Source organism: Rhipicephalus sanguineus, chromosome 6 (assembly GCF_013339695.2).
Source record: "Rhipicephalus sanguineus isolate Rsan-2018 chromosome 6, BIME_Rsan_1.4, whole genome shotgun sequence".
NCBI lineage: Eukaryota > Metazoa > Arthropoda > Arachnida > Ixodida > Ixodidae > Rhipicephalus > Rhipicephalus sanguineus.
Window position 1 is genome coordinate 130,157,272 of NC_051181.1, and position 23,096 is coordinate 130,180,367.

At 47.9% G+C, this 23,096-nt stretch overlaps 1 long non-coding RNA gene across 1 annotated transcript in view; it reads right to left on the bottom strand.

Moving 5' to 3' along the window:
- Positions 1–431: 431 nt before the first annotated feature.
- Positions 432–23,096, bottom strand: part of LOC125759025 (uncharacterized) — a 118,806-nt gene continuing 96,141 nt past the window's right edge. The window contains exon 2 of the long non-coding RNA XR_007416587.1: positions 432–1,468. This is a non-coding gene — a long non-coding RNA (uncharacterized LOC125759025). The remainder of the gene's footprint in view (positions 1,469–23,096) is intronic.

The following is a 23,096-nucleotide window of genomic DNA, read 5'->3' on the forward strand; positions in this document are numbered from 1 at the left end:
AGCACTGGCCTATAACAGGCCGAGAAGCAACACGACACACACACCGCTGCTACCCGCACAATCCTGAAAGCCGATTGACCCCTTCCTGCGATGGCTGGTAACACGTCTTCGGCACTGAAGCTGACGAGGAAACGGGGGCGTGAACACGAGGGCCACAACACACCGTTGCTGAGCCGCCACAATTTTTTTCCAACCCACGGCACTTACCGCCACCACACGCTAGTAGTAGTGTGTGTGTACCCCCTGGTGCTCCTCCCCTTCGCGCTCCGAGCTGGAATGTGAGTTTTTCACCGAGTGCGGTAGCTCAGCGAGACGACTGCCAGGTTTGGTTCCGGGCGAGACACACTGCGGGCTCTCCTCGTGAAAGAACTATCTTTTCTTTTGGAGCCGTTGAGCGCGGCCTCTTCAATAACACGGACGATTCACGCGCCTTAGACGAAGGAGTACGTCACAGCGAGGCGACTTAGTAAATCCGCTCAGACGGCCCCCACGGTAGAAGCACATCCACCGCAGGTCAAGAAGAAGAACAAGATCCACTGGGCGAACGCCGCGAAGGCACACTCCACGTAAAACACGCACCACAACCACCGACGGTTGCCAACAGCAGCACCACAATAACAACAACAGCGACAATAAAACAACTTGGAGGAGAGAGAAACCCTTGCGCAGAATCACAATTTAGAGCGATTCACAGAAGTCGCCTTGATGAAGAAGAAGAAAAAAAAAAAGGGGGAGCCTCTAGTCTCGAAGCCTTGTCGTTTTGACTTCCGGTTCAAAACGTGGAGAAGTAAGGGCGAAGCTTTTTTGACTCGCTTGTCGGTCGCTCCTCTTCCGCCAGGTTTATCGGAGAAGCCAGATAATCTCCATTTACGAGCTTCCGTGTATATAACCCTGTGCGTTCCTTATACGTGGTACCGTGCGCAGCCGTTCGGAGACAGGTTCAACGGGCTTTCTAATTTGCATATCATAGCCGCGCCGAGAAAGAAAAAACAGCCACCCCGTGTACCAACAAGAGAAAGACAGCGTCGGGTCTACTAGTCACAAACCGGGCACTTGCCTACAAGTAATCCGGCCGTCGGGTTGAGCGCGAATCGCAGCTTCGAAACGCGTATAGACGAGAGCTTCAGGCTTGTTCGCAGGCGGAAAAAAGCGTTTAGGCGCTAGCGTTAAGACACGCCTTGCTAACTTCCTTGTTCGTTCTCCAGGTGGCGTCGCCGATTCGATTCAGATGCAGGCTACACGAATGCGTTTGGCACGTCGAAGGCTTTCAGCACATATGATGGTAAAGGTATATCGAGCCGAAGGCACAGGTTTTGAAATTTGCTGTAGATGTGGAGACAGCGGTACGGCTACTCCTCCCACCGGCGATACGCCGCTGCATCGCGTCTGGAACACAGTAGATCGGTGGGTCGAGGCATCACGGCTTCACAGGCCCTTTGCCAGCGGCAGGTATACCACCAGCACTCACCTGCACAAGAAAAACAAAATGACAGGAATCACGATTAGAGGGGTCCTCGGGAGATAAGGCGTCGGAGCGGTCATCATGACAGAGTTAGATGGCCTCTAACATGAGATGCAGGAAGAAAGACGAACTTATAGGAAACAGAAAGCCTCCTCTTGCCCCCCTTCGTGGACACTGACAAACGTCCCAGTAAATAAAATGACATGAAAATACTAATAGGGTCCCTTATGCATTCACCTTAGCAAACTCAACGCCGAAAGCAATCATCTTTTTCTTTTTGTTCTCATTCGACTGCATTGATTCCCTCGCCCCGAAAGCGTTCTGCATCTAGCGTGGTTTTGCACTGCCTCCGGGATCGGCGGCATTACAAGCTTTCTGCGCTTCACGTGCCTCCGAGATCGGCCCACCTATGACCAAGCCACGACGTCATGTGATGACGTCACCATGTGACGCTTCGTTATGCGATGCCGCAGTGACGTTGTAACGACGTCACAATTTCTTGCGATCTGTGACGCCATGATGACGTAACAGGGCGACGTCATCACATGATTTTTTGCATCACTCGTGCTAACGCCGACGGTCTCTTCTCGAGTTTGACGAGGCGTCCAAGGCTTTCGCCTTAATAACTGAAGTTAGATCTATTAAAACGAGCAAGGCTCTGCGATCGCCCCGTATTCTTTCAGAGGGATACTAAAGAAAAGGATTACAGAGTATTAGTGAATCCCACTCCGGCAGTAGGGAGACATTTTCTCATCGTGAGAGTTTGCAGGCTTGGGGATGAGAGCCACAAACCAATGTCAGATTGCCACGCCGCCTTGACGAAGTTCTGGCAACCAAAACGCCGTGACGTCACCACTATCACCCCATTCTAAATGCCGCCACTACAGAAAATTTGATAATACAGCTGGATCTGACGATGTTTCAAACGTCACCTAGAGCTTTCCTCTGTAAATAACTTACATGAGAAATTCCCCCGGCCGCAAGCATCCGAGCCCAAGTCAGACAAAAGCGAACGGGCGTGGGGTGTACGTAACCGAATCGCGACAGGCGCCGACCAGGTAAACAAAGGCCCCGATTTCAATTTGCCGGGAAAAGTGTTTATACATATACACAGCTCCAGCGCATTCGCCACCTTCCTCGAACGTATATACCACGCTACCGAGCAGTTCTAGATGCGCACCTGCGCTCGCTTCTAATTTAAACGCTCTGCAAGAAACAGTGAGCACCACAAACAACAAGAAAAAAAAATCATAATGCAAGGGCAAGTCAACAGCGTTCTCTGCCGAGACCGCCCGCCGCCTACATCCATTTCGCAGCTTCGAAGTGGGACTCGCACGCGGCGAAGCCGTCAATAACAGAACACTCGCCCACGAATTGTACGTTTTTCCGTTGCACCTACATAATGTCAAAGGCAAACGCGCATGTACGCAGAGAGTGCGACGTTGCAAACGAGTCCATTCGGAGGAAATAGACCCGGTTCTTTCGTTCTTTCTTCGTGTTTCCTTTTGATAAGTACGCGATGTTTAGGCGACGTTCGCGCACTTGGTGGCATCGACTACTCCTTTTTTTCGCACTCGTATACAAGTAACGGAAGGCTACAGAACTGAAGAATTCGTACAAAAACGAATTCGTACAAAGTCATATGAAAGTATACGACCAATACACTTAATCTCAATGTCATTCTTTATTGTGAGGTATAAAAAGAATGAAGCCTCAGCCCGCACCATAAGAATATAGCAGGCAATGTGAACGTGAAGTTCGAAAAAGGAAATTAAGTCAAGTTCATACGGTTACATTAGAGACAACTATTAAAAAAAACAAAATCAGGAGCCCATGCCCTATCAGGAAAACGGAGATAAGCGAAGCTTTGCGTCAGCTTCCCAGCCGTACTACTCTCTTTCTTTCTATCTTCTTCATTTCAACCACCGCATTGCGTAACACTCCCTCCTAACTGTTTTCTTCCTTCATGGCGGGAATGAGACCTTCATCCCAGGCTTAGCAGCGCAACGCTTGAATTGCTACCGGCAACAACGACGGTCATGCGTTCATATCCAGGCAACAATGAAATGTGGCAATGTGAACTAACAACTCAGATCGCCCTATCAGAAAGGGCTGATCGCAGACAAGCTCACGATCGAGAGAGCATCAGTTATTGGAAAACGGCCCAAACAATACGCACGCAACCGGCACACCCGAGAACACCGCATTTCTTTACGCTCGCCGGTGCCAGGTTCGTCGCGTGCGATGCCGCCGAAATCTGCGAGTTACGAAAGCTTCGCTTAGAAACACAGTCAGTAAGAAAGACTGATACGTTAAGTCCAGTCGCGGGAACGCATTTAGTGTCAGGGAACTGAAGAAATATAGTATCAGGCTGCAAGTTCTGGAGTTATTTTGTTGTTGTTTTTTTCTCAGATCACTATCTTGCTTTGACGAAGAATCACAGTACAGGGAGAGCTTGCTCGCGATTTGTTAGAAAGCACGACGCATATACAAGCTCGCAAGAACTTATCTCGAGACGCGAAACGAAAGAAAAAAAAATAATAACGAAGCGACCCCTTTGCGCAGCAGTCGCGAACTAAGCCGCAGTCGAGCGAAAAACAACGTTGCCGACGTCCGCGTGCACTGCGCGACAAGCGAGCGCCGAGGGGCACTTTATCATTATTTTTTTCCTCGAGTATTATCGAGCCGAGGAGCGGAAAGAACGTATCGCTGCGAACAGGCGACACCAAGTCTCGTCAACAAGCATATAAAAAAAAAAGACCTTTGCATGGTTTCAGACTGCCGGTCCGCAAAACGACTCATGTCCGGCCCTTTAGATGTTGAGCTTTCTTGTCTACTCCGTGCAATAACATGCATTTGGTCGCGTCGTCAAAAAGTGCGTCGGCAAAATTTTAAAACCTGGCTGGAGTTAGCAGGGCCACCCTGTATACTGTTCCTCGCGAACGCGCCAGTATGACTTCGCTTTTTTAAAGATTTTTCTTTAGTCCGGAGGTACATAGATGAGCTGTAACTCTGCGTAAGAGAAGTCATGTCAACGGGCGAGCGTGCGTGCGCGTGTGCGTGTGTGTGAGAGAGAGAGAGAGAGCGCAGGGAGTACCATGACAATCCGTCACCATTACAGTGTTTAGGATGTCCTCTACTTACTAGTTATACTTAAGTGATTATTCCGTGTCTTTTTTCTTTGATGACTTTAGGTGCGCTGAACTTTAATATGTGTTATTCCTGCGATCGTCTCGAATGAAATTACTGGCAGTATTGTTTCAATAAGTAAATACCTAAGTAACTCATTAAATAAATAAATTGTCCCTACAATTACAAAATCCGCACAGATTCGTGCTCGCTCTGAATGTGTGCGTGTGCGTGTGTGTGTGTGTGTGTGTGTGTGTGTGTGTGTGTGTTGAGCTGACTGACTGCACTGACGTATAAAAACTTAAACTATGCGCCGACTCCATAAAAACTTAAACTTACTCGCTCGCTCAATAAAAGGTGAGCGCGCGTGGCTGCGACTGCACGCATGACTGTGTTTGTGTGTGTGTGCCAGCCTTGGTCAATGACCAGCGAACGGCGCCCAGTCGCAGACAGCACGCGCGACCCCTTCGCGTCGTCCCAGATGGCAACGCAGCGGCGCCGTCCGACGTTGCGCGTCCTCATCAAGATTCACGGCGCGACGTCGGCGACGACGGCATCGCGACGGGCGCATGAAGGAATGGCGTGCCGCGCCTGCTCCTCGCTTCCTGCACGGTCCGCGATTACGAGAGCAACGCGAGGACAAATGTACAGCCCGGGAATTCTGCCTCTTTACCCTTCGGTGTTACGTAGAACTTCGACGCAATACGCAAGTGTATACCTCAATTGATCGGTCGTATTTGGAAGGAAAGAAAGGCACTGATTTCCGAAGATTGGCCGAATTTTAAAAATAATTTCATGTTAGCAGTAAGCCTCCCTACGTGTGGATCCATCCATCCATCCGTCCGTTCCACCCACCCACCCACCTACCTACCTACCTACACCTATCTATCTATCTATCTATCTATCTATCTATCTATCTATCTATCTATCTATCTATCTATCTATCTATCTATCTATCTATCTATCTATCTATCTATCTATCTATCTATCTATCTATCTATCTATCTATCTTCTATCTAGCTATCTATCTATCTATCTATCTATCTATCTATCTATCTATCTATCTATCTATCTATCTATCTATCTATCTATCTATCTATCTATCTATCTATCTATCTATCTATCTATCTATCTATCTATCTATCTATCTATCTATCTATCTATCTATCTATCTATCTATCTATCTATCTATCTATCTATCTATCTATCTATCTATCTATCTATCTATCTATCTATCTGTCTGTCTGTCTGTCTGGTCTGTCTGTCTGTCTGTCTGTCTGTCCTGTCTGTCTGTCTGTCTGCTGTCTGTCCTGTCTGTCTGGTCTGTCTGTCTGTCTGTCCTGTCTGTCTGTCTATCTATCTATCTATCCTTTCTTTCTTTCTTTCCTCGGCACTTAGGCAGCTGGTGTCTAATACGAGAGATTGTCAAATCGCTGAGCGAAACAAAACACAATACAGGAACAAACGTTGCGGCCAGGATAGACGCTCTTTGACAAAATAGAACGTCTACCCTGTCCACAACGTTTTTTCGTGTATACTGTGTTTTGTTTCGCTCAGCGATTTGAAAATGACGCACCAACTGGCCAAGCAGTCAGCGCTTCTAAGACAAGAGACTTCCACTTATGCACTTCGGCTTTTATATTCACTCTAGCTTTCCACTAACAGTCTCTTAACTCATTACCGGTTTCCACTTCCTCTACATTAAAGGGGTGGTGCCACCAAATTTGTGGCTTGCGCGTTCTTTGCTGTAAGCGTTTCCTATAGCTCCAGGAAGCATGATGCACGCACCAAAATTCATGTATTCTCGCTAAATAATTTAATATCGCCTTTTTATTTGGACAACTTTCGGTTTCGGTTTCTGGGCGCCGAGGTTGGGCAGTGACGTAGAAGTGTAGGAGGCGTGGTCACGTGACCACACAAGGCTGTGACGCACATGACCAGGAAGCGATCGAAACTCGGCGAGTGATGTAGCCACCGATGCTTTGCCGGTACTATAGTGAACTAGAATGTATTCTAGTTCACTACAGCCGGTACGTACGTTGCGGAAGTGGCGGAGGTCCGGAGGTCACTCACGTTACTACAGCAGATTTGGTGTGACGTCACTACAACTTTCGTTGCCCATCCTACAGATCTACGTCAGTGTTGGCGCGCTAGCGATGGGTTTCGATCGGGAGAATGAGCATTTAGGTACACTTTGGAAGTGAATTAAAATATATGCTAACCGTTTGCTGTGTCCGAACCTTCGTGTGGAATGTCCTTGCATACAAAGGAAACCCACAACAGGCTTGTTATAGCCTCGAAATTTGATGGCACCACCCCTTTACTCACTTCCAGACTCGGTTTCCGGTCACAGCCCTGCTAAGGAACGCGTCTCTCTCCAAAGACAGTGGCTGGAAGTGGCCCCAGGAACGCATGTCGCATCGTGCCCATCGGACGATTGGGTGGAAGACGAAGATGGGAAGGAGATTCGCTCTATGAGGGTTACAAAAGAATGCGTCGGATATGCTTCCCGTACCTCGTATATATATAACATTGTTTCGTTCGTTCGTTCGTTCGTTCGTTCGTTCGTTCGTTCGTTCGTTCGTTTGTTTGTTTGTTTGTTTGTTTGTTTGTTTGTTTGTTTGTTTGTTTGTGTTTGTTTGTGTTTTGTTTGTTGCACTAGCCGTTCAGTCAAAAGGCAAACGTTCTCGACGACACATCCCAATCCACCACCGACATCTCCTCTATAAAGGGGCGAGCCGGAGAGGTAAGAAAGCACCGAGAGGACGGGGGCAGACGTAGTTGGAGGGGAGGGGTAGACTGGCGCGATGAACAAATCGACCGGGGGAGCGCTGGCAGCGCGGCTTGCAACGACGGGAGCACCCGGAGCACGTCCACAAGACGTGGCCTCCATATGCCATGCACCCGCTTATCTCATTAAAACGGAGGCCCCCGCGTCGGCCAGCCGCACGTGGTGGATCATTCTTCGTTTCCTTTGTTTCCGCGCACAAAAGTGAATCCCTCGCCATATATTCAGCCAGAGTATGAGGCAGCGCGGCGGTTTCTGAAAAACGATTCCACGGCTGGATGACGCAAGCTCATTCGACCTTGAACGAGCACCGTGAGAGTTATGTCAGTTCAAATAAAAGTGCGGTGCACAAACAACGCCGCTGTCCGGGGAGCGTATTATGTAAGAGTCCACTGACGGGACTGTTCGTTTGAGTGTATGCTGGTTGGTTAGAGCTCCAGAGCTGGCGGACGAACGTCAGTCGTGCGTCCCCGCCGACTAGAGAGCCCTTCTGCGTTGAATTATGCAGTAATGCGTTCCAATTAGCTGGCTAATTAGGAAAATGTGATTAGAAATTAAGCAAGACACAACGTGGCTAACCTTAGCCGCGGTACCATATACTAAATAGCAGGAACGCTGCGGAAGCCACGCAAGTAGCGCGGTAATATAGGAGTCTCGATTATTCCGTGCGCTTAGCAAGGCGGTTTATTTTCTCGTTATGCGAAGCCTTCATGTGGAATAACTACTTTCAGTACTACAACTACCACCCGACGAAGTAAGGTTCTACGTTGAATCGGGCATTATTAGTGCGCTTTCATGCTTCATAGTGCACGACGCACTATGTTTTCCTCGCAAACACACGCGCTGTACCGTGGTCCCGCTGAGAAGAAAGAAACGTATCACTCCGCTAAGTTCGGCCGTAAATATAGGTTCACATATGCGGCGCCTCCAATAGAATAATTTTTTCGATGTGTGGTGCTTAACGTTGCGTCGAATCACGTGAAGCGTATATCCACACATTTTTCCTCGTATCTCTTATCTCTCCAGAATTCGTGGCGCCGTATAGCGCAAACAAAGCGATGTATACGTGAAGTGCACAATTTCAGAAAAGCTGTCTTCTACAGTATATATACTGAAGTCCACATGCTATTCTCCCACGAAGACTTACACGACAGAAGAAAGAGTGAAGGGGAAAAAAGCCAGGAAGGCGTATTCCCTCCCAGCATCTCATGGCAACGTTAACGTGCGCCGCATAAATAATATAGGCGAAAGAGGAGTAACAATCTAAAAATGCTAAGAACAACCTCAGAGCACCCGAAGAGAGCAATAAAAGGATAACTCACTAAGTTCTCCCCAAATCCATCATTTAACGGAATGTCAATAAAGAAAACTGCAAGTCAACCTTGAAACCAGACAGCGAAATTGAACGTGTATATCGAGTGCCATAGACGGCCGTGAGTAGTCCGCACATGCGCAAGCAATTGATATATGAAGCGAGTGATGAGTCAACTATAGAGTCTTCATACCGGACTGTCTCATTTGTAGGCGCTCTGACGAACTATCTGACGTACAAGCCGAAGCAGGGATGTAGTCGCCCAGAAAGAAAGACATAGACAGGATGACAGACAACCACCAAAAAAGCCTTACCAACCATCAACTCGGCGATCACGCGCGAACGCTCGCAGATCGTGCTTGGGAAGGCAAGCTGCGCGTGCATTTCGCCGCTTATACTGTTTATTTCTGCGTCGCCAGGACAGTTTATGATGCAGTATATGTCGTGGGAAAGCAACATCAAGCCATTTCGTCGACCACGCGTGGGGTTGGTCACGAACACTACAGGGAGCAGCCGGTCGTTTGATGCTCATGCTGTATGAACCTACCATCGCGTGGTTGTCCCGACCGTGAGGAAGATAGGAGCCCCCCGGCGTCGGCGTATAGCCACCGCGTGCACGTCGAAATCGAGAAGCGAAACTTAACTTAACATATCAAAACATTGAGATGGAAAATGAGATGAAGAGCGAGCTTGTCTGAGTGATAGGAAACCGAGCAGAAATCAACAGCGACTCTAAAATTATTATTATTTGATATGCGTACACATATTCACAGTACACATATTCAAGTTCACAGTGAATATCGGGGAGAGCGATGGCTGACAACTGCCACCTAGAGAGACACAACGCCTGCCTACTCTTTTCGGGAGGGAGGGACAGACAAAAGGAAGATAGGAGGAGAGAAAGAGGGGCGAAGATGGAAAGTAAAGAAAAAAAAATGACGAAGACTTGAACAAAAATAAATAAAAGAGGGAAAAAAGTCTATAAACGGGTGGCCAGATAAAGGCCAATAGAAAAATAAATTATCGCGGTAACAATTTAGCTTCACGTATGGTATACTTATACAGCCCATCGAATACCTTTGCACGCTGTGTGAAAAGCCCAGAGGCCCACGGGTTTAGTATGTCTCTTGCACTGTATTCTTTCTATTTATCCATTATTCTCGAGGGCTGTGCTGTGTTGGATATATACAATGCGGTGGTGCCTCAGTCTATGGACCGCATGTGCAGATAGCCGTAGCCGCGGGCGCTCGGTCGCAATGGAAGGTTTTTTGAAAAGAACGGTGTGCGCGTGCCGACTATGCGAAACGGTTTGTGCCGCTTCTCTCGCTGGCAGGTGCGCGCACCCTGCCTCTGTCCAGTTCCTCACAAACAACGGAATAGCGTTCGGAATCTTCTTCCTGCATAGAGCAAGTGCCACGCTCTCTCGTTTTCACTTTTGTATATCTCTTTTCATTTTCGCCTCGCGGGCACAACACAGGCGCGCCAGACAAACTGAGGTCGTTAGCGAGCTCTTCCTAGTTGCTGGCGCCAGGAACTCGGTAGTGACCAGTGACCAAGCGTAAAAAGAAAGAAAGAAAGAAAGAAAGAAAGAAAGAAAGAAAGGAAAAAGAAAGAAAGAAAGAAAGAAAGAAAGAAAGAAAGAAAGAAAGAAAGAAAGAAAGAAAGAAAGAAAGAAATTTTGCAGCCTTTCGCGTTTCAAGTGCGCGGGTGGTCCGAGCTTTGGAAGAAGCTGAGTGTATGGCACAGAATCGTGCTCAAAAAACCTGCGCGGTTCGTCAGTCCGAGTACCGGCGGCGATAAGACTTCAAGTTCGCACGTTTCGTTGATTGTTGTTATTGTTATTGTCGCTGTTTCATTACCTCGATGACCATCTCTCAACGACGGTAGAATCTTAACACAAAGGGACGGTAACCGCAATACACGTATCACATTGAACTTCAGCTCTGCAATTGGCATAAGAAAGTAAAGAAATACGGTCGAAACGAGTACAGCGCGTTAATGCATGGAAGGCGACAGTACTGCAGACAAAGCACCGGGGTGTACGAACGAAGCCCCATGCTTACAGACACTGCCAGTTCGCTGATCCCTTCCGTACTCGCAGCTCTCACAAACTATATCTTTTAAAATTTCAAGCTAAAACTGGCATGTTCAAGCAGTATTTTTCCCCTCAACAATTGAACACTGGAGTTCTTTACCAGGAGGTGTTCGTGAATTGCCGTATCGTGACCTTTTCTCTGCACTTGATGTGTGATGTATGATCCCCACTCCTGCAATAAGCCAAACGGGGCTGCAGTATGGAAAAATAAAACACTGTATTATGGATGCCGTACTCCACCTCAAAACTCGCTTGAAAGCGCTAAAGTTTACTCGGCGCCCCAGTATGCACAGTCGTGAAGCGAGCGATGAGACGCGAGGTCTCCGCGCGCCACTCGGCTTACAACTGGGGTGCGCAGGAAACACATCCGACAGGCGCTTCCGGCGCTGCATGCCGGGACGGCCCAACCACAGAGTTTCCTACAATACTTACTACTGGGAACGGCGGCGTTGCGATCGTTCAGCCACCATGGGAACGATGAGTGGCACATCGATTTGCGTATAGTCTTCGTGCGCTTGCGGCTTCGAACTCACTTCTGGCTTCGTTTATTGTTGTTTTGGCTTTTGTTTCGGATAAAAGAATGGCTCGTTGTGAACCTCGTGAGCCGATTTGAAATGGTGAGCCATAAAAGTGTCAAGGCGGTGAAGTGGCGACTGCTGAACTTTTGCTCAAATTCGTGAACTATGTCTTGCGACAAAGCGGCTTCAGGTCACACGGAGCCGAAAGGAAAGAAGGAAGCTTAGGCAAATCCACGCACTATCCATCATTCCCACGCTAGCTGAAGCGCAATGCGTTGCAGCTTCCACACACTCTTGCGCCAGATTTCCATCTAGTGCATTATTGTGAAACTCTACGGGCCCAACTTACCGCCTGAATGCCTGCGCACTTTGTTCATCGAGAACTACATAGGGCTTTTAACGTCTCACGCAGCTCGAAGAGCACAAGCGATCGAGGGGTCGATCTCGAACACCGCGTTTCCTCAGCCGCACTGCACGAAGCTCCGGCCCGAATCGTCGGAGGCAGGGGACCTAAAGAGTATCTATAGATCGTCGATTCCCGAACAAGTCGAACGCCCGCCGGCGTTTCACTTATCTATAACAAGCTTGAAAAGGCGCAGCACATGCTACACACTACGTGTACACTACGTCTTCTAAAGTTTAGACGAACGACACACACGCTCGTCAAGAGAGCAAGCAAGCGTTAGCGCTAACAACCGCGCGGGACGAAAACGAAAGAATAGACGACGAATACATAGAAACTGGACAGATAGAAAGAGAGCGAGAGTGAGAGAAATGATGCAGCATAGTAAACTCACTCGCATGTACACTAACAACACAGGAGACACACAGGGGAGAGGGTAAGAGAGGGAGAGGGAGAGAATGGGATCTTCGACCTGCAGGGCTTTCAACACGTAAACCTGCCTCGAGTACACGCAGTGGTGCGCAAGAAAGCGTGCGGTGATGCAGAAAGCAAAAGTGTTCGATGTGAGAGTGCTGAACGAACGACGAGAGAGCACGACAGCATGGTCGGCTTCGTGAGCTAATGCACCGAACAGTGCCTACGCCAGAAGGAAAAGGAAGAAAAGAAGAAAAAAAAAAAGCACGAAGAGCAGGACAAAAACAGCAAAAACAAGAAAAATAAAGAAGATGCGACGGGCCTTGAAAACAGCCCCAGGTGCTTCTGGAAAATCGATGCAGTGAAGTAGCAGCCTTTCGCACACTACACGAGGCGTCCGTGACCCTCTGCACTCGTTCTGTACGCGTGCCCTTCCGTCGCAATCACGGATTGAACTCCTACTAAAGTAAATTCCGGGGTTCTACGTACACATACAAAAGCGAGATTACATTACGATACACACTGTATTGAGGTGACAGTGCTTTGTGGTAGTTGCTTTTTCAATATTTTGTTAAGTTGGTGAAACGCTCGCCTTCGTCGTTTCTGTGTCGCTTATCCCTGATTCACGCTTCACAACCATATCGCCGGACGAAATATGATCACCTGGGGCTCTTTAACAGACGCAGATATATCTGAGCACGCGGACATTTTACAGCAGTTATTCCTACTCGAAGCACTGCCGGGAATCGAGCACACCACCTCAAGCTCCGCAAGAAAACACCACGTAGCCACAGCACTATGTGTTGCAGAAGATGAGTGTCTTATATGTTGCATTCTCGACAGTAGACATACACTCTTAGAAAAAAAGGTCGGCATATTCACTAACAAAGTACTAGCAGTTTACTTGTCACAAAATTCACTAGCCTCTTAGTAAGTGAAGGTAGTAAAATGCAGGTTAGTGGAACTTGCTACCTAGTTAGTGAGTGAATAGTACTAGCTGGAATGACTAGTCCATTACTAAGTTGTTAGTAACCGCGCTAGCAACTTACTAACCGTATTAACTTTACTACATTTAGCCAATTAGAGGTTTAATCCTATTTTGTTTATATGTGCGTGTGCATTGCCATATCAAGATGATTCTATTACAAAAGTACCTAAAGGATTAAAAAAAAACTAAGTGGCATTGTCCTCGTACATTAACTAATGGCCGCTAACTACTTCATGTAATTAGCATGGTAAGTACACATCACAGCAACATACATAGAGGCATGAATTGATCACGAATGAGAACACACGCAAGCGCACACACAGAATAGCAAGACTTTTACGTAGCCAATATCTACTCTAGCAACGGCTTGAAGACTATTTATGCTCCTACTTTGGGATAGCACACCGTGTACTGGTTAGCAACCATAGAATTTAGAAGAATAATTGATGTTTTCTACACATTATCGTGAGCCCTTATATTTGCTTCTATGCGTGTCATCACGTAGCACGAAACTTTCATTCCAAGGTAATCAATAAAATTAAAGTGTCTTTAAATTTTGCTAAAGACCGTCACGATTACGGCAAAGTATACTGCGCATCTACGAAAGATCTGGCAACGTGGGTGGCTAGTAGTTACTTAGTTAAAAACACCAAGTAAACTTTCTGGTTAGTGAAGGCAGCAGTTTACGACCTTTACTAACTGCTGGCTAGTAAACAGATTTCGCAAAGGTAGTAAAATACGCTCGAAACTAGTAAATGCAAGCATTTACTAACCATTTACTAACTCTTTTTCTAAGAGTGTACTGCCATGTGAGGTACTCCAGGCAGATTCAAGCTGTTTGTCGCAGCTTTTCGCCAGACGGATCCCCCACAAATGTGTTGGAACATAAATATAGCATGATTCTGATTCTACCGCGGAGGTTCTCGTGTGCGCGTCACTCGCCTTCACGCAAGCTAAAGTTGACAACTCAATTGGTGTTCCGCGATGCAAGCTAGAATGTGCAAGCACACAAGGTGGGTGGTTACGTGGATCGATGCTGGGCGCGTCTCAAATGAAAGCGGTGTCGTTAATGGCCGATGCAAACAAGTTCACAAATTGAAGCTCTGGATACCACACGCAGGGTAATGGTGACCGAATTTCGATCCGTGCACATCTCCGTCGGCGGTCAAATCTGTATACCTACAGTAATAAGTACTTATATATGGTAACAGGATTGGTTTTGAATGTCGCGTTTTAGCGAAAGACCCATCATGGTCAGCCGAAAGAAACATTAAATACACTTTCAGTGTTCATGTGAAGCATGTGAAGTATGTTATATATGTGCCTGTCTCTAAAGGCAGGCATTACACCTTAAACGGGGCTCGAGCTTAGAACTGAGGCATATTCTCGGCCTATGGCAAAGCGTCAGCTGTGCGTTACGCGCCACGAAAACATTGTTGACGTTCGTGCGGGCCACGAGCCTTAACGAAATTTTGTAAGTAGTGTAATCTGTGTGTGCGTGCGGCTGTGTGTGCTGTGAAGTGTTTATCAGTGTATATATCATAACCTTCCCCCAGCACCTGGGGTAGCATGCCAGGCGAGTAGCCAGGCTAACATCTCCAGCACTTTAAAGTATTTCTCTCTCGCTCTCGTTAGGCAGGTTGAACACCCGAAGCCCATGGCTTCCAGCGCTTATTGCACCTCCAGCGGGCATTCAAGACACACACACACACACACACACACACACACACACACACACACACACACACACACACACACACACACACACACACACACACACACACACACACACACACACACACACGCACGCACGCACGCACGCACGCACGCACGCACACGCACACACACACGCACACGCGCGCACACACACACACACACACACACACACACACGCACGCACGCACACACACACACACACGCACACACACACACACAAAAGAGAGGGGGTGAATAAATATAAGGAGAAAGGGTGGGAGGTAGAAATACAAACTTAATGATATTCTGTACATTTTAATAGCCTGACTAATTGGCCAGCTGCTGTGACGCACTGCGACCGCATTGACCCACGAAACAAATAAAAACAAACAGACCCTGCTCGTCTTTTTCGTGCGCATGCTCAGAACGGTCCAGAACACGTCGGCGGCGAAACTTATCGCGCGCTACCATTTCCTTTCTCATTTAGTATGCGTTCGTCTGACTGTGGTATATACGTATAGTTCGGGTGTACTGACAGTCGGAGTCGCTCAGAGCCCAGACAAGATGCAAGCCAGAGGCGACGCCTGGAGTTCCTCTTCCTAGCAAAGGGTTATTTATGCGGAGAAAGCGCTTCATCTTAATGACAAGAAAAAAAAAAACCGAGCCGTCGACTGTTCACGGCGATCATCGATCGATCACGAGCGGCTATAAACATTCAACAGCCCTTGCGCGTATAAACAGACTCTGTCGCACGAATGAAAGTACAGGGCTACAAGGACACGCATAAGGACACGCTGCTTGATCTACATAGACGCTGAGCGTGCATCTATAAGACGAGGGAGGATACGGAAACAAACAAAACACGAAACAACACGGGCACACTGCGGTGCGAGACAACAGTATACCTCGCCTCAGTTTCTTCGCCTAGCACTTTCCTGCTTTGCATATATTATTCTAGTCTACTGAAGCGACAACAACGCGGGGGATACATTTGCCGCAACAGCAGGCTAGCTTATACCAAGCTTATATAGCTCAAACAGCGCGGTATACGGATAGGTCTTCTCGGACTAGGCGAATCTGAAGGAGAGAGCGCATGCACTTGAAATTTATAGACAAGCACGGCTCATCTTTCTTTTATAACAACGGCGAAAAACGTACAAAAGCAGCAACAAGGTGAGCGTAGAAGTGAGTGCGCTTATGGAAATAGTCGGCTAGATGCAGAGGAGATATTGCGTAGGCAGTGTAAGCGCTACTCCATCGATCAATACGATGTCAATGCAAGAAGAATCCAACGGTTTTCCGCACCTCTCGTGAAATGTACATTTGCTAGACTTCCGTCATCAGCAACATGCGAGTCTACCACGTCTCAACAGCCATGGCAGGTTAACGGGTTAACGCGCAGTTAAATCCGTAAGTATAGAGAGCATATGTACGTAACTTAATACGTAACCGCACCATATGCGTTTTTTGCAAACATTTGGCGTAAGCTTTTTCCTACATTAGCAGGATGTTTTAAGAAAAGCATGTTCCTATTCAATGTGGTAACCTAATTGCACCATGTAATTTCTCTTACGCGAGGTCGAAGTCCTTGTTTGTTATTTTTATTATGATTATAATTTTGCGTGAAGAGGCTCTGGTTCAATATTATTATAATACCTCGCGTCTCTATTCTCTTTTTCGCTACAAAAAACTTATCATTTAAATCAGTATTTGAAGTGACCGGCGTTTTCCAGCCGGTATTATTCATACTCTTCCGGATATGAAGGTCCCTTCCAGGTGTGCGTTCCAACAGGATACGCACTAATTTGCGTTTGAAAGAATTTAACTTCCGACTGCCACAACAAAGGATCGGAACTACCTTCCCACTTCAGTCGTTTCCACATGTCGACGTCATTTGATTAGGAAAACACCTCGAGATAGGGAGATGAAGAGAAAAGGCATGAAGCTTAACCAGATGCTATAGTATTCGGTTTGCTGCACTGCATTTGGATGGAGAAATATATGGGTTGGAAAGAGAGCGAACGTACATGAAATAGAAGAAACACACACACACACACGCACAGGAAGGGCGTTCCAATTAGAGTCGTTCACAAAGGCCGGTGGATCGCAGCAAGCGCAGCAGCGCTTGCAACCCCCCCCCCTTCCTTTGAGAAAAGGATCAATCCTTCTCGACACGACATAGACGTAACGCAAATCTGTTGCTTTACGTTCGGTACCGCCTCGTTGTAAGACCGCCATCGTGACAGACAGAAGATGAATGGGAATCAAATGAAAAATGAAATCATCCTGCAGCCCGGTGCGCGCCTTATGTAGAAGAGATTTAATAGATGGCCCCGGATGAAATATGATCACGTATTCACGAGTCTCTTAGGAGAAAGCAAGTGCCTCGTAGATATTTCCCTACAGTGCTGGCAAAGCACAATGTTGAAGAGAACGATCGTGTTTTTGTGACGCATCACCGATGAGTAGCGCGTGAAAATTAATAAAGGGAGATTGTGCAGATTCAACGCTTAAGACGCAAATGTTTCGCAAACCGGTTAACTGACTGGTGTTAAAGCTAAACGCGATGGCGCTGCAGCGTTCATTTTCGACCGTTTTAAAATGTATTGCTTAAAAAAAAAATCTCGATAAAAGCCACCGCAGGACGATCGCCAAAGTCAAGAGGTGTAGCTTCTCGGTCGACTTGCTGAGACATGCGGCTTAGGAGGTTCACTGGTTAGCTAGTGGTCAACGTTGACGTACGCTTCCGGGTTACCTAACTGGCAAACTTTAATAGACGTGTAAGTGCTGCGATGCGTGCGTTACAAATCGGATTAAAACCAGTGCCAATTAAAGTCGAAGCACAGGCGCCCACCGCAAGGCGGGTTTTTTAACGCATTCGTCCTTCGCTAGGTGACGCCACAGTCACAGCTTGAGCACGTAAACGCTATCACGCTAACGCTAAATTAAAATAGTCTAATGTCACCATTTTCGATTACGCTGTCGCCGTGCTCGCTCGACATAGCTCAGCGGCTGAGCTAAGGTGCCATGCTGTTAAGCTCGTGGATGCGGGTTCGACTCCCGGCCCCGGCGGCCTCGTTTCGACGGGGGCGAAATGCAGGAATAACCGTATATTTAGATTTAGGTGCATGTCAAAATAGCTGCCGGTAGTCAAAGTCAATGCGGAGTCTTCCCCTCGGCCTCGTAAACCATTACGATTCGCAATTATCCCTTAAATATTACAATATTGTTTGCACCCTTTCTGTGACGGGCGCACTTCACTCATTCACGCAGCAATCCATGCAACAAAGCATATGTGGAAGAGAGAAAAAAAATAAGAAGGCTTTGGCTTCATAATGAGATTGAACCTCGCAAAGATCCCACCTGACAAAGGGAGGAGTCGTAGCAGGGTCTCCAGGTTAGTTCTGGCTATTCGCGAAGTACTAGAGAGTTTGAGAATTGAGGCCCCAAGGAGCTTGGGGATCCAAGAAATTTGCAAGCTGCCAGGGCGCATGCGCAGAACGCCAGCCACTCTTGGGCCCTTGCGCTCGCATTGACCCAATACCCAAAAATAAAAAAAAAACTAGCGTAGGTCCCCAAGGCGTCTTGGGTCGCTAGCGAGACAACGCAGACACAGCGCGAGCCACGACGCAGTATGACCCGTGCCTCGCATAATTTTAATTTAGCCACGTGTGGCGCCCCGTGCGTTTGAACCGACGCAGCCTGCGTTTGACCCAATTCTCAAACTCTTCTGATCCCCCGAACGCAAGCGCAGCCTACCCAACGCAGCTTGGGGACCCAGTGTCTCTACTGTCGTTAAGCTTGACAATCACCATGGGTGTTTTGAACATAATAATGAACAATTTATACCCTTGTTACACAGACAGCCTAAACCTCGGTTAGTGTAACCGCGGTTCGCTTATGTTCCACGGTATGCGAAACCACGGTTGTGTCGCTAACCGCGGTTGTACCAAACCTAGCTTGGCGACCTCGGTTTGGCAGTTAACCGAGAAAATGGCTGCCTCCAGGAGGACGTGTGCACGCCGGCGAGCGTTCGTGAAAAACGAATTGGCCTACACGAACCGCGGAACGCCTGATTAGGCTTTGGGAAAACAATTTGCGTCATCTACGGAGCACCTCGAGGAATGCGAAAGAGGACGCGGCAATAACAGCAGAGTTGAACGCCGGACTGCCGCCAGACGCAGAGCCATTCACGCCAAGGCAAGTCCGCTTTAATGGCGCGTTCCCACTGAGACATTCGGCGGCGAGAGCGCGCGGAATCCGCTTCGGCGGCAGCGAGATCCGCCGGAAAAGTTGTTTCCGCGCCGATCGGTCGAGGACCGATTTTTGCGGCAGCTGCCGCCGGATTCCCTCACCGCGAACCAATCGGAACGAGTCGAACATTCGAAAAATTGTGGCGTGCTTGTGATATCGCAGCCGTTGAAGCCCGTAGCGACAGCAAAGTCTTTCGCAGTCATCCTGTAGTTCTCGACAACTGCCAAGTGTTGTCGCGGTTAGCATCTTTGGAATACACCATCGCGATCTCGCAGAACGGGTAGCATTATCTCGGCTCGACCAAGCTTCTCGCGTCTGGCAAAACAGGGCGAACCAACCACAATTGCTTGCGTCGTTTCTTGTTCGGCGAATGCATGTTTCTCCTCGTCAGACATCGCCAGAAAGTTGCTTTCCAGCAGGCCCAGCAGTTCGATGACCCTGCTCCTGTTTATGCGCTTCGCCACAACGAAACGCGAACACAACGCCGAGCGCGTCGATGCCAGCGTTCTTTAGCGCGAAGGAACGATGACAACTAGGCGCCCAGACTTCGGCGGTGTGGTTGGTGAGTAGTATGAACAATGCGGAATTTCGGCGGCACGAGAATGCCGGTTGCTGTGGCCGGCGGATTCCCCAGTGTGAATAGGACTTGAACGAGGACGCTTGTGTGCCGTGTAACATCGGCGAACCGTGGTTGGCGCTAACCGTGGTTCAACCGTGGTTGGTCGTAACCACTGATCTCCACTAGATCGTAACTGCGGTTTACTTGCCTGTGTAACAAGGGTATAAGGGTGCCTTCGACAGATATCGCATCAAGCAATACCAGAGCAAGCAAGAATGTTCTTTTTATATACAATTTCAATGCTAATTTGCACCAGTTGTTTATTGCATACGCTTGACTTGCCCAAGTGTGTCACTGCAGACCAATATCATTCCTTTTCGACATGCCTCTGTATTTCCCCTTCTCCTTTTTAATCAACAACTATAGCGTCCAGTTGAACGTTACCTTTTGAAAAAATCAGATTTATTATTGTATCTATTAAAGTGTCTCACATTCGCCTCATCACGTTTTGATTTCTTTTAGATACTACTGCTTTCGCCGCCCCTTTCGTGTTGGAAGTGGAGCTTTAGTAAAGATGCTTCTGTGCAGCTATTACTCCCGCTACCCTTCACGCAACATGCACGAAAAGATTATCAAGTGACTTAACGTCGCGAAGGCTGATTAAACAAACGGGGCACGTGGCATCAGTTGTAGCATCGCGATTGTCAAACATTCCAGAACGAATGCGATACCCTCAGCTTTTCCAGAATGGTTATTGATTGATTGTGTGATTAGAGGAAGAATGAGACGCCTAATTTCTGCAATGGTTATCAGCCGGTCCTCCTCTCCACGCTACCTGCTCCGCTCCCGTCATAGCTTCACCTTTGCTTTCCTCCTCTCTACCCAGCTTGACCCTCTCCACGTCGTTATCCGTTCTCTACCAGGCTTCCCTTTCGCCCACTTAGCCTTACCCACGCCCTCCCTCTCGTCAGGCTTTGTTCTCGCGGCAGGGCTAGAAAGTGCGGACGATGGATCTCCAGGGATTTACCTCCTCTCTTAATAAAAGATTGAATTCAGTCGAATAGCGCTATGCTAAAGTGTGACGCACGCCATACGGCGCAAGAGAGTGAAAAGCCGGAGGCGTGGAGCGGAGAATGCACGACATCCTTTTTATGCCATCGCTCTCGGCTGCAATCGCACAGTGTACGGGTTAAGTAGAGCCATAAAACTGCGCGGAGGCGAAGCAGCTCAGTCCTCCAATCTCGCGCACTTCGCTGACAGACCAGACATTGCAGAATTTAAGTGTCGGGACCCCTAGCCGCTGGGTCCCCAAGCTCTTGCGTTCTTTTGTACCCTCCCCGCTTTCTTCTGTTCGCCAGCCGCCCCCAAGGAAAGTACAAAAGAACTTAAGAGCTTGCGTACGCAAGCCGCTTGGGAGTCCCGGCACTAAATAACTAGAGAGATTTAGTGCCGGGGGCCCCAAAATGGCTTACGTCCTTACGTTCCTTTGTATTATACTTGCGTACGCCTGAGAGTACAAAGGAACGTAAGAGCGTGCGTACGCAAGAGTCTTCGGGCCGCCGGCACTAACACTTTCTACTATACTCGCGGACTTTTCTTGACACTGAAGGAAAGGCTATGCGGGAGGAGCTACTGCACATGTACTGCTCCGCGAAGTAGTCCGGTTCGGCACGCGTTTCGAATTAAGTTTCAGTTTGTTAGCCTTCCGTATGTCCTGTGACGGCCGTTAGATTATTCGAGCGGCCGTGCTCGAATAATAACATTGCATACCATTTGCTTCGTCTGCTTAGACAGCTGTTTGTTAGTGAAATTCGTCATAAGATCCTTCGGGAAGTCTTCGGAAAAACTGGAGGGTGAAGACGCCATTTTGACTGTGAGGTGCACGTAAAAGGTGCGACGCTTTCACACGTGTAAAAACGCTAAATGACGCTGCTTAAAGTAAAACAAATATATCTCCCTGGTGGCGTGCAGCGCCTTTTTTTCAAACAGCGTCCTGTAGAAAATAAAGCAACGGTGTTTTGTTTAATGCTCACGCAGAAAACGCGGACGCAATTGTGAGACAACATTCTTCAGCGGTAGCACACGCGTAGTTTGGCTCTGCTGCCTTCCCTTCATTGCCAAGAAAAGTCGTCCCCGTGTATAGAGAGCTTTAGTGCTTTGGCCCCAAGCCGCTTGTGTACGCCCGCTCTTGCGTCCCCTTGTACACCCAGCCGCACCCAAGCAGAATACAAAGGAACGCAAAGACATGCACGCAAAGCGCTTTGGGGCCCCGGCACTAAAACTCTCTACTCTAACAGTTTTAGTGCCGAGGCCCCCTTGCGGATGGCGAACAGATGAAAGCGGGGAGAGTACGAAAGGACGCAAGGGCTTGGGGACCCACAGTCTATCTCTCCAGCACTAATACTGTGCTTTGGCACTGCCAGAGCCCCCCTCTGGCAAAGCCAACGGATAGAGGGTTTTAAGTTTTAATTTGCATGTGTACATACATTATACGAACACATACAAACACACGCAATAACATAAAGGGTGGTCGTATAACGAGGGTTCACACGATGGCGGACAGGACAGGACGTGTGTCTCGTTAACCTTCCTGCCTTTTTTTTTTTTTCTCTTTCATTCTCGCTCTTGATTCTCGTGGCAATTTAACAGCGCTAAGCGCATACGCGCTCCGAAGCGCGCGCACATCAACTGCGCATAGCCGTAAAATCATCCGTAACGATATATATATATATATATATATATATATATATATATATATATATATATATATATATATATATATATATATATATATATATATACGCACACACGTCAGACGCGTAACGTTATACCACGCGCTCCCACGCCGTTACACGGTAAGTGAAATACATGACGACACGCACATTGTGCAAGAAGCCGTAGTTAACTCGCGTCTCGCGTCACGTGAGCGAAAGAGCTCGCCCATATACTAAGCCAGAATGAAGATACAAAACGAAAACAAGAAACAAAAACGATAAAGCCACACGCACATACCTGCGCGTACCCTTTGACCCGTAATGAAGGTGCGGGCTCCAAGCTTAGAGTGCAGGGGAACGCGACTGCTAACACAAAGAAATGGTCTGCCCCTTTCAGAGGCTCGGAGCACGCGTAGGTTCTCTACGCAGCTTGAGTAGGCAAGCAAAGTGCCCGGCGGGCCATGTAATGAAGCCGGTCCACCGGTTTACTTCATTCGACTACAGTGAATCGAGAAAACATAAGAGAAAAGAGAAAAAAACAGGAAAGAGGGATGAAAGAAAAATTAAGACCTCGTTGAACATTACGCAAGCGTGGAAAAAAAGTTTGTGCATATAATAGTGTTACTTTCGCTCGACATGAAATGCGATGATGCCGCTCGCATAGTTACTTTCAGAGTTCCCTTGTAATGTCACAACAGAGCTGCATGAATGGATCTATCGCTGATAAAGTGTCGTCGGGTGCTGTGCACGGCGGTGGCTGTGTGC